We start from the raw sequence: 10,031 nt of genomic DNA on the forward strand, positions 1-10,031 counted from the left end.
AAACGTCAGCTTTCCTGCTCTTCTGATGCTGCCTGGCCTGCTGTGTTCATCCAGCTCTACACCTTGTTATCTCAGACTCCAGCATCGGCAGTTCCTACTATCTCACAATATACAGTGAGTAATTTATCTGCTTGCATTTATTTTCCGGATTGCAAATTTCTATTCCTTTTGTCAACTTTATGAAGTTTTAGTGGCAAAGTATCAAAACAGAAAACACAGGATCTGCTTTTAAAATTAGGTCATGAATTTCATTTTTAGTGTTTCATGTGGATATGATGGGAACTGTTAATGTGACTGTATCTTGGAGAAATAAATTTATTTCTGCAGTGTGATTGAGCAGGATTTTTCAGAGACTGGGAAGGAGAAAAGCAGAAAGATTTGTGGCATACGTTTGCTGAGACCACAAGACTTCAAGTCAGCTACTTGGTAAGCATTAATTCACAGTCTGCAGACATTTATTCAGTAGGAAAAACAAAATTGGCAAATGGTAGCTTTATGTGTTACAGTTACAGATTTACTGCATATCTAAAGTATTCGATTGTACAGATTAATGTTTACTAGAATTTCCATTAAATTAAAATAGGTAGGCAAAAATAACCTCAGAGTTAAGTTGTCAATTTGGCATAATCCATGAATCGTAAGAAAACATTACTGTAGGCACGTCAGCTTCACCGATAATTGTTGAGATGCTTTAGGATTTACTATATGACCATTTAGTCAGAAAAAGACATATCAAGACACCCAATGCAGCATCCAGTAAAAAGAATATGACCATAAAATTTGGCTTGAGAGCACTGCAGCTTTCAGGAGCCCAAAAGTCGTAAAATGATGGGGGAAATGTTTCTGAGATTTCCGGTATAGGGTGCGGTCATTGTTATCTTGGTCACAGCAATGATATGTACATATGTACATGCACCACAGTGTGTGCGGATTGTGATGTCATTCAGTGCCTAACTCTGATTTGGCATCTGACCTGCCATCTTGGATCTTGAGGTCCTATTACTACTTTCTGTTAAATATGCACATCTGAATGTAACTTCAAAGAACTTCCCACTAGCACTATTTAAAAACATCAGCATGGAATTTCAGGTGAGGTGATTTTTACTATCTTCAGCTGCTATTGAACTTGGGAAGGCAATGTGTGTTATGTTGTTGATGGAGCTTGCATAAGTTATTTGAGTCAGAGGGAGTGATGCTAGACCTTTTCAAGGGGTGGATTGTCAATGCCAAGCAGGAAGCTTCCTGCTACTGATGGGGGATATCATTAAAAAAGATCCTTGGACTACAACACACAAGAAGATGGAGCATAAGCTCTGGAAAGCAAAAGCTGTACTCAGCAAGAAGAAGAAAAGGATTTTCGATGTAGACAATCCTCATGGTGGGTATTCAGAGAGCACATCCCTAATCTCCATATCAGCCACAGAACAGTGCCTGATGCAACTGTGATTCACCAAAAGGATGGGCTGCAAACTCTGCGGAAGTCCTTTGCCAAGTTGGATCTAGATTCTTCCATGTTTTTTGACAGTGATAGCAGGTTGTGTGGCAGGTCTGCCAATAACAAGCATTTCTATATGCACAGTTAACAGCCTCTCCTGTTCACTTTTGCGCTATCAAAGCCCTCATATGAGTGCTTTACAACTGAATATGTGAACTCACCCCTCCATGGAATCTTTTCTGCCGCTTTTTAGCAGCTTACATACACTTGGTGACTCACCACTTAATGGTGTCAATTCAGCCTCCAAAGAAATGCAATGGCAATATTTGAGCTGTGGCTGCTAGTGTCAGATCAAGTGTGCTGTTATTTTTGACTTCAAGGTGCACTGACTAACTAGCTGGTGACTCTTGATATGAAAAAGGAAGGGTTGGAATCAGGTTGGGGATATTGGATGTAATGCAGAAGGTGCATGGCATGAGCAGCTTGTAGTTCACAGATCACAGTAAAGTAGAATTTGAAAGGACACGTAAGGCAGGAATTACTATCCTTGAGTAACACCACTTTCAATGGCTCTGTGTGGCAAGTGGGAAGATTGTGACTGAGTGTGTCGCAACATGCTTGTCCCTAACATAGCTGACAAGGTAGAATTGTGTGGAAGCTCAAAAATGTGGGTGTGAGGCTTGCAACAGTGGTATGAGGGAGCATATGAATGTTAGGCATGAGTTCTAATTGCAAATGGGGTGTCGTGTTGTCTGAGTTTGGCGGTAGAGTGGGTGGTGGATGGCATTTGAAACTGACTTTTGTTCACTTGTATGAAGTCATAGAACATTCACCAAGCCTGCAGCAAGGTCTGCAGAGTCAGCCTCTTTGCATTAAACTCTGTGGCTACCTACTCAAATTTTCTTCACAATGCATTTCTAAAGGGACTCCTCACTCCCTACACAACATCGCTACTCTTCTCTTTTCCACCTGTTGATATATAACATCCAGTGCTTATCAGAAAACCTGAAATTTTCCCTCTAGTCTGCTGCTTCATTGCTGCTTTTTCTGAAGAGGGTAGATCAAATTCTGTACAGCATCAACATAACCCTTATGTCCACCCTCCACCCCTTTTGATTAACTGACAAACCAGGAAGTGAGATAGTGACAGGACTAGGTTAAAGAGCCAACTTCAAATTGGGTACCTGACTCATTCCAGCTTCCCTGTTGCCTGCAGGTCTATTCAGTTGCTTTTCCACTCTATGTCTCGGGATTCGCAAAGCGTCGCAACTCTTTGGTCAGGCTCGATGGATCACTAAGTATTTTCCTGTGCACTCATCTTCGTATGTCTTTTAGTTCCAAAATAGAATAAAAAAGTCATATAGAGCCTTGTTTCTATAATGAAATGTGTATAAATAATTTTATCATGATAAATTACACCACCACCGAACAGCAGGAATAAGGTATTGCAACGTTTATTACCAGTATGCTGCATTTTCCTGTTGGTGAATATAAAAAAAGATGTCCATTCTTACATTGCCTAGATTTACTGACATAGATATTTCAAATAAAATAAAAAGCTGGTTGTCACAAAGTTAACTTTAATTATTATTAATAATTCATTTCTTAAAAATTGCTCATATAATATAACAAGTAAAAAGTAGACCTAGTGCTTTTTTACAGTTCATTCGGGCAGTCCAAGTAGAATGATGTAATCTCGAGCTATTGTAAGATCTTGGGGTTTGATGTAACTTTAATGTAAGACCTATATCAATTACAACTAAAGACAATGAATGGGATCTTACCATTTTTGGCTAAATGAGAGTCACGTTTGATTTGGTAGAGTGATTCCCATTGCAAGTTCAAGTGAGATTTCTTGCTGTATCTTCGCAAATGTGCTGCTTTAATTGCCATTTGAACCTTGGCAGCAAGAATCTCACCCCATTTCCATCTCATGTTACCACACACAGAGCAACTTGCCACTCACGGGAGATCCCGGAATTGATTGGCAACCCTTTCGCTGATGTTATGTTCAAAAGTAAGTTGTGCACCCAGATAAGCAGTCTGGAGCTACTCTGCATGGTTTCTGACATTTTCCCCAAACATGGCAGACAAGGGGAAATTCCTCACCGAGCATTGCAGGCATGGTCCTGGTGAACCTGTTGGACAGGGTAGTGCACTGGCAAGGTTTCCTCTTCCACCACGACCAGACATGGAGGCCACAACACTGGACAATACCAGTTTAGTCTGAGGTTGCCACACATGTTGAAGCAGTCTCAGCCATCTGGAAGAATGCCCAACACTGTAGGAAGAAGGTTATTGTTCTTCTCTGCTCTGTTGGTGTAACCGTCACCATTTCACTTCGATAGTTTACACTCATTTGACCTCTGCAGATGGCCTGCCTACTACTACACCGTATGCTGTATCACTCTTAATAATGCATGTACATCTTCCCCAGTCACCCTCAACCAAACCACAATGCCACTCACTCTGTGCTGCCTACTAACTTGCTCAGGAAACCTCCCAACTGCACCGACAGTAATGGCTGTGCCACCCACTTTTATCTTCTGCAATAACTGCCCGATTCTCATAGGAGCAAAATAGGCCACAATAGGGTAGAAAAAATTGAAACAGATATTCCACTGCCTGTCATCTGATCTGAGCAAGGGCCTGGACAGATACTGGAGGCCACATTTGACTTCCTGTGCTGCAATCCCCTGAGAAAAGGCTATCCCCTTTGACTGGACTAGGGACTGCTAACCATGGCAAGCTTCCTGGTTTTGTGTCTGTGTTAAATGGCCCTACAAAATTGTAGTAATATGAGCTAGGTATCCCTGGCTGAAGGGCCAATTCGCAAAAAGGCAAAGCAATGAAAGACAGGGATGCTGTGAACATCCAGGTATTCTCAGAATGAGTGAACATGATGAAAATGAACAAATATCCCAGGGATGCAGCCTGGTACAGCTCATGAGCTGAGTGGATGTTGCTGAGCACAAGGTATCCCTGTTACAGCATTACTATGGAGTTGCCAGTGCAGCCTGAGGTGGAGCACTGAAGGGCAGGAACATCCTGTCAGTAGACCGGAGATGTGCCATGAGAGTTTGTAGAGACTGGCACATGTTGGATACCTATACCCTTCAACATGGGGCGTATGTTGAGACTGGTGCACACTGGGAGTCCTCTTGCATGCCTGAGATGGTGCAAACTTAGCATGCTTCAAGAACAGGAAATAATGCCTGACAAATTTATTAGAATCCTTACAGGAGAATCTAGGAGTGCATAAGACTACAGGATAAATAAATGGGAAAAACCAGGTGTTATATCCTTGGATTTGCAATGTACCGAGATGCTGCACATTAGACTATGGTGTTAGCAAATAGTGTGGAGCTGGAGGAACACAGCAGGTCAGGCAGCATCAGAGAAGCAGGAAAGTCGACATTTCAGGTCTATACCCTTCGTAAGGATGCACCCTGAAACATCGACTTTCCTGCTCCTCTGATGCTGCCTGACATGCTGTTTACCTCCAGCTCCACACCATTTGACTCTGACACCAGCATCTGCAGTTCTTGCTTTCTCCGTGTTCACCAAAGTATTTTCGTCTGGATAGAGGATGAACTAACAAGTAGAAGGAAGAAGGTTGGGGTAAGGGGGCAATTTCAGGAAGGCAGTCCACAACTGATGGAGTGCTACAGGGATCAGTGATGTGACCACATTTGAATGAAGGAAGTGAATATACTATCGCCAACATTGTGGATGACCCAAACTAGGTGGGAAGGCAAGTGATGAGGATGACACAAATAGTCTACAAAGGGATATTGAAGAGGTCCAAGTGAAGAGGCTTTTGTGCAAATTCTGATGCCAGACCTTTTGAGAGTGATGAATTTAAAGGAGGTGAAGTGTTAATGCGATTTGGTGACTCACGCATGACTGGATTGGGTCTACCTTCACTCTGTCAGTGATTTGGGGTGAGGAGGTTGCTGTTTAACCACATGGTTTATAATTGTTATCTTTTACCCGGTTAGATACCTACTTAATCATTATTGCACTTGTTTGATTTGTTTGTAGTGCAGTGCCATATCATTTTATTTTCTGTATTTTGAATATAAACTAAAATGGAAAAAGGATTGTTTTAAAACCAATGATTGTGGAAAGAATTGCAGCACTTCTAAAAACAGGTTACTGAAACTCATTGTGGTGTTTACATTGTTTCTTTATTCAAGCATTGAGAGGAAACTGCTTGTAAATAGTCTGACACCAGGAATTATATGTAGAGTGAGGTTTGACCAACGATAAGTAGCTGATTGGTTTACGCAGTTATGACCAGTGATAGATGCCAGAGATCATCAGCCTGACAACAACTCACTAATTGATAGTTCTGGGTGTGAACAATAGGAGCCTTCAGACCTGTGGAAGGGCAGGTTATGTGTCTCCCTCTCAGCAGTCAGAATATCTGAAGAATGGCAGTTATTTTCTTCTACCAGTTGCTGTAAGCTGTTGCCCTGAACCAGTAACTAAGAGACTTCCCAGTTCCAATTCCTTGTAAATCCTGCAAAGAAGTTAGGGAAGCTGGGGAAAAGAGATTGATGAACAGAAAGTCCTGGCACCCAAAAAAATTATCTCAGCAAACCCTGTGGGCTGGTGCTATTGAACTGTGGTGACCCACAGTTAAACTCACCACCAGCCATCTCTCTCTAATTAGAGGGTAGTCCTAACGTTCTCTGGGATTATGGCAACTTTACATTTTTGAAGAAGGGTCCCAACCCGAAATGTCAGCTCTCCTTCTCCACTGATGCTGCCTGGCCTGCTGTGTTCCTCCAGGTCCACACTGTGTTATCTTTACATGGTTCATGTATTATGCTGTATAATTCTTTTCAGTGTCAGGAATTAAATTTCAACAATAGAAAATGAGATAAGTCCACCTTGAAACCCAGTGCACTTAAGAGGTTGAAGTCACATTGCTTTAAGTGATTAACAGCCAGGAAGATAAGGGAATTAAAATACTCAGCTTTCGTCATTCTCAGAACACCTAAAACAAAGAACAGTTCCATAGGTTACCAATGTTTGTATAATAGAATAAGGACAGGAGAATTGGAGCTATAAAACAGCAGATGGCTTACTTAGCTGGAGACATGGTGTCTGCAAAGCTTGCTTTAATCCAGAGGGAGTTCGAGCAAATTTAACTTATAAGCATTCATAACCTAAGGATAGGGTTAAGGACAGGCCTAACTGGAATAGATTATCATGATGAGAGGGGGGTGTTTAAGAAGTACTCTGGTTTCAATTTATTTGGGAGTGTGTGTGTATCGAGAAGTTTATTACAGTTTGGAACTGGGCAAGAACTAAAGCAGAAGAAGTGCTGCTATGAGCAGACTTCAAAAGGAGAACTACCTGAAAGCAACTAATAGTTAATTGTGGTGAAGGAAGCAGTATTTACTTGATGTATTTCAGAAAGATTAGAATTTAGTAAAAATTAGTGACAACATGGTAAAGTTAAATGATAAAAGCTGAAATTGTTCTGGTAATTAGATCCTCGGGAGCAGTCTCAGGAGTCCATGGATTCTCAGTCTTGGAAGAAGATGTGGAAATACCCAAGGTACAAGCCTTCTTTAACTGCGACAATCCAGTGGGTGTGGGTACAGGATTTTGACCCAGTGAAACTGAAGGTACGCCAATATATTTCCAAGTCAGGATGGTGATTGGCTTGGAGGGCAACTTATAGGTGTTGGAGTTCCCATGTATTTGCTGCATTTGTCCTTCTAGGAAGTAGTGTTTTTGCACTTGAAAGGTGCTCTTTAACAAGCATTGGTAAATTTCTGTGGTGCATCTTATAGTTGCTACACCCTGGTGCTGCTGAGTGTTGGTTGTGTGGGGAGTGAATAAGTGTCAACGGGATGCTAAGCAAGCAGGTTTCTTCATCCTGGATGGTCACGTTTGGGTGACTTTGAAATGAACATAAAAATACAAACTCTAACTATGGTCTTGCCTTCCAGCAAGCTGATATGTTCTTTAGCTTTGCTCTTTTCTCTGGGTGCAAGCTAACTGTGCCTGGTGTCTCACCAAATATAGATCCTGTCTGTATGCTTTTCATTAAACTGTATTCAGTGTCAATTTCTGAGCTGTTGGCCACAAGTGATTATCTTGGCTAGTAGAAATAAGTAAGATACAAGGGCAATATTGGTGCTTGTAGAATCTGGGTACGGGAAGATACAGGGAAGTAAGAGCTTCATACTTATATTCTCCTTAGCTTCTATGTCAGAAAAAATTGTGGAATGAAGTGGAGGTTGGATATGAAAAAAAGATCAGATATGAGGATACTGTCATCCTCGATAGTATCATCCTTACCACTTGCCTCGATAAAGGCTATCCTGATAATGCCCTGCGCTGTCTCCTTCATTGAGGTTTGGACTACAATTGCTGATGACTCTGATGCGCAACAGATATGAACAAGGTCAAGACGGATACAAGATGCTGTCATATAAAATACCCCATTCTGATTAGCTTCTTTTACCAACAATTGTGTGCCATCTTGGAGATTAATGAATATCATGCAATCTGTTTGGGTAAGTGACTGACAGTGTTAGACTGGAGCGTATGAATGTGAATTGTCATTGATAGAGATTGTTGGTAGGTAAGTGATGCAAGTCTGGTGAATTGAGCAGTTTCTGAGGCTGGTGGTGTAGTTGGTAGGATATTGTATTTGAAGATGCATTCTGTGACTTTTCACTTATGTAAAGGCATTGAACAGGACTATATCAAGGTCCTTGGGCTTGACTCCTGGCACTGACATCCAAGACCATCTATCCTCATTGTGTTTTCAGAATGTGTCTGGAGGACATCCTGATCACTAGTTGCAGGGCATCTCTCTGTTTTCCCATCTGTCCGTCAATGCCTCGATGCAATGTCCAAAAGCTTCAAGCTTGTTCTCTCCTGTATAGTGCCAGTGTTCAATGTTTCTCACAACAGATTCTATTTCCAGAATGTCCAGAACTTGCTGCAGCCACAATGCATCTCCCCATTAAGAAGTGCAGCTTACAACGCAACCAATTTTGACATGCTAGCCACTCATGATGTTGAATCCCTGCTTATGTGTCTGACCAGTAAATAGCACATTTAACTCTGGCTGGATACCTAAATCATTGAAGTAACTCGACAGCAAAATGTTGATGTGCTGGGCTCCAGTGTAATGGATATTTGCAAGTTAATCTTGCATCATGATACTCACACCCACTTTCAGATTCTATCAAATCTAGCCCACAATAAAAGCAAATTTACTGCAAAGTTTTTTCATGTAATGGAAGTATGCGGTTTTAGAGGCAAGAACATAACTGTGAAAGTTTGAATAAACCAAAATAATTTTGAGTTTGAGGATATGGCAATTTACGTGAGCCAAAAATAAACTAAAAGTTAGTTTGAAAAAGAAAAATTAATTTCTCTTCAGAAGAATGCTTCCAAAACAAACTTCAATACTGTGTCGTATAAGTACATTTTAAACCCAAATTCCATGAGTCTCTACTCCCAGAATATTTATTTCTCCATTTGAGACTTTGACCATTCAGGAAATAGGTGACAGTCTGGTGATGTATCTCAGGAAATGTTCATTAAGCAACAAAGGTGATGCTTAACAAAGCTAACAGCAAATTCACAAACTAAACACAGGTGTTGCTTCCCAAATCAGCCAACAATTCTTGGTCTTTATTCTCTCGGCATCACTTTTCCTTCTTTGGTCTTCTGTTTCTAGCTGGAAAGCAGGTGCAGATTTTCAGTTCAAACTCAATCAAATGCTTTGGTCACTGAGACTTTTGTCAATCAATTCTTTTCAAGTCACAACCCATACATGATCAAAGACAATATTGAACTCTGATTGGTCTGTGCAAGGTGAGAATTATGTCCAGCTGCTTTAAGGGATGTGTGATCAATCTCTGATTGGCTCTTAGGAGTGATGGTCATCAACTCATGTCAATTCCCACTATCTAGAAGGTCAAGGCAGCAAATGCATGGGAACATCATCACCTCCAAATTCTCGTCTGAGCCACACACCATCCTGACTTGGATCTACAATTCTACGTCTTCACTGTTGCTGGGCCAAAATCATGAAACGCTCTTCCTAATAGCACAATGGGTACCTCTGCACCACAAGGGCTGCAGCAGTTTAAGAAGGCAATTCACCATCACCTCCCCCAGGGCAATAAATCATCGTGTAACCAGAGGAACCTGAATCACATGAATGAATGAAAAAATTGATAAAGTTCCACATTAAAGATTACACAAAAGCATCCAGCAGTATGATTCAGAGAAAAGTTAGATTTGGGGAGGAGAATGACTGAAGAATAAAAATGATGGTTATTATTTAGACTGTTAATGCTAGAATGAAGAAAGGGTATTGATTGGAGTGTAGAATCATAGAATCTCTATGGTGCAGAAAATGGCTATTTGGCCCATCAAGTTTGTACAGACCCTCCAAAGATCGTCCTACCCAGACCCACTTTCCCTACATTATCCCCATAACCCCGTATTTACCACAGCTAATCCTGCACATCCCTGGGGACTATGAGGCAATTTAGCTTGGCCAATCCACCTAACCTGCACATCTTTGGACTGTGGGAAAAAAATGGAGTAC

The 10,031-nt window shown here is 41.2% G+C and overlaps 1 protein-coding gene across 1 annotated transcript in view; it reads right to left on the minus strand.

Annotated features, from left to right (window-relative positions):
* fer (fer (fps/fes related) tyrosine kinase) overlaps positions 1 to 2,702 on the minus strand; it is a 202,491-nt gene extending 199,789 nt beyond the window's left edge. Inside the window, exon 1 of the mRNA XM_048594686.1 lies at positions 2,620 to 2,702. The gene's annotated coding sequence lies outside the window, so the exon portion shown is untranslated. The remainder of the gene's footprint in view (positions 1 to 2,619) is intronic.
* Between the last annotated feature and the right edge of the window lie 7,329 nt (positions 2,703 to 10,031).

The sequence above is a fragment of the Rhincodon typus genome, chromosome 3, assembly GCF_021869965.1.
Source record: "Rhincodon typus isolate 14 chromosome 3, sRhiTyp1.1, whole genome shotgun sequence".
NCBI lineage: Eukaryota > Metazoa > Chordata > Chondrichthyes > Orectolobiformes > Rhincodontidae > Rhincodon > Rhincodon typus.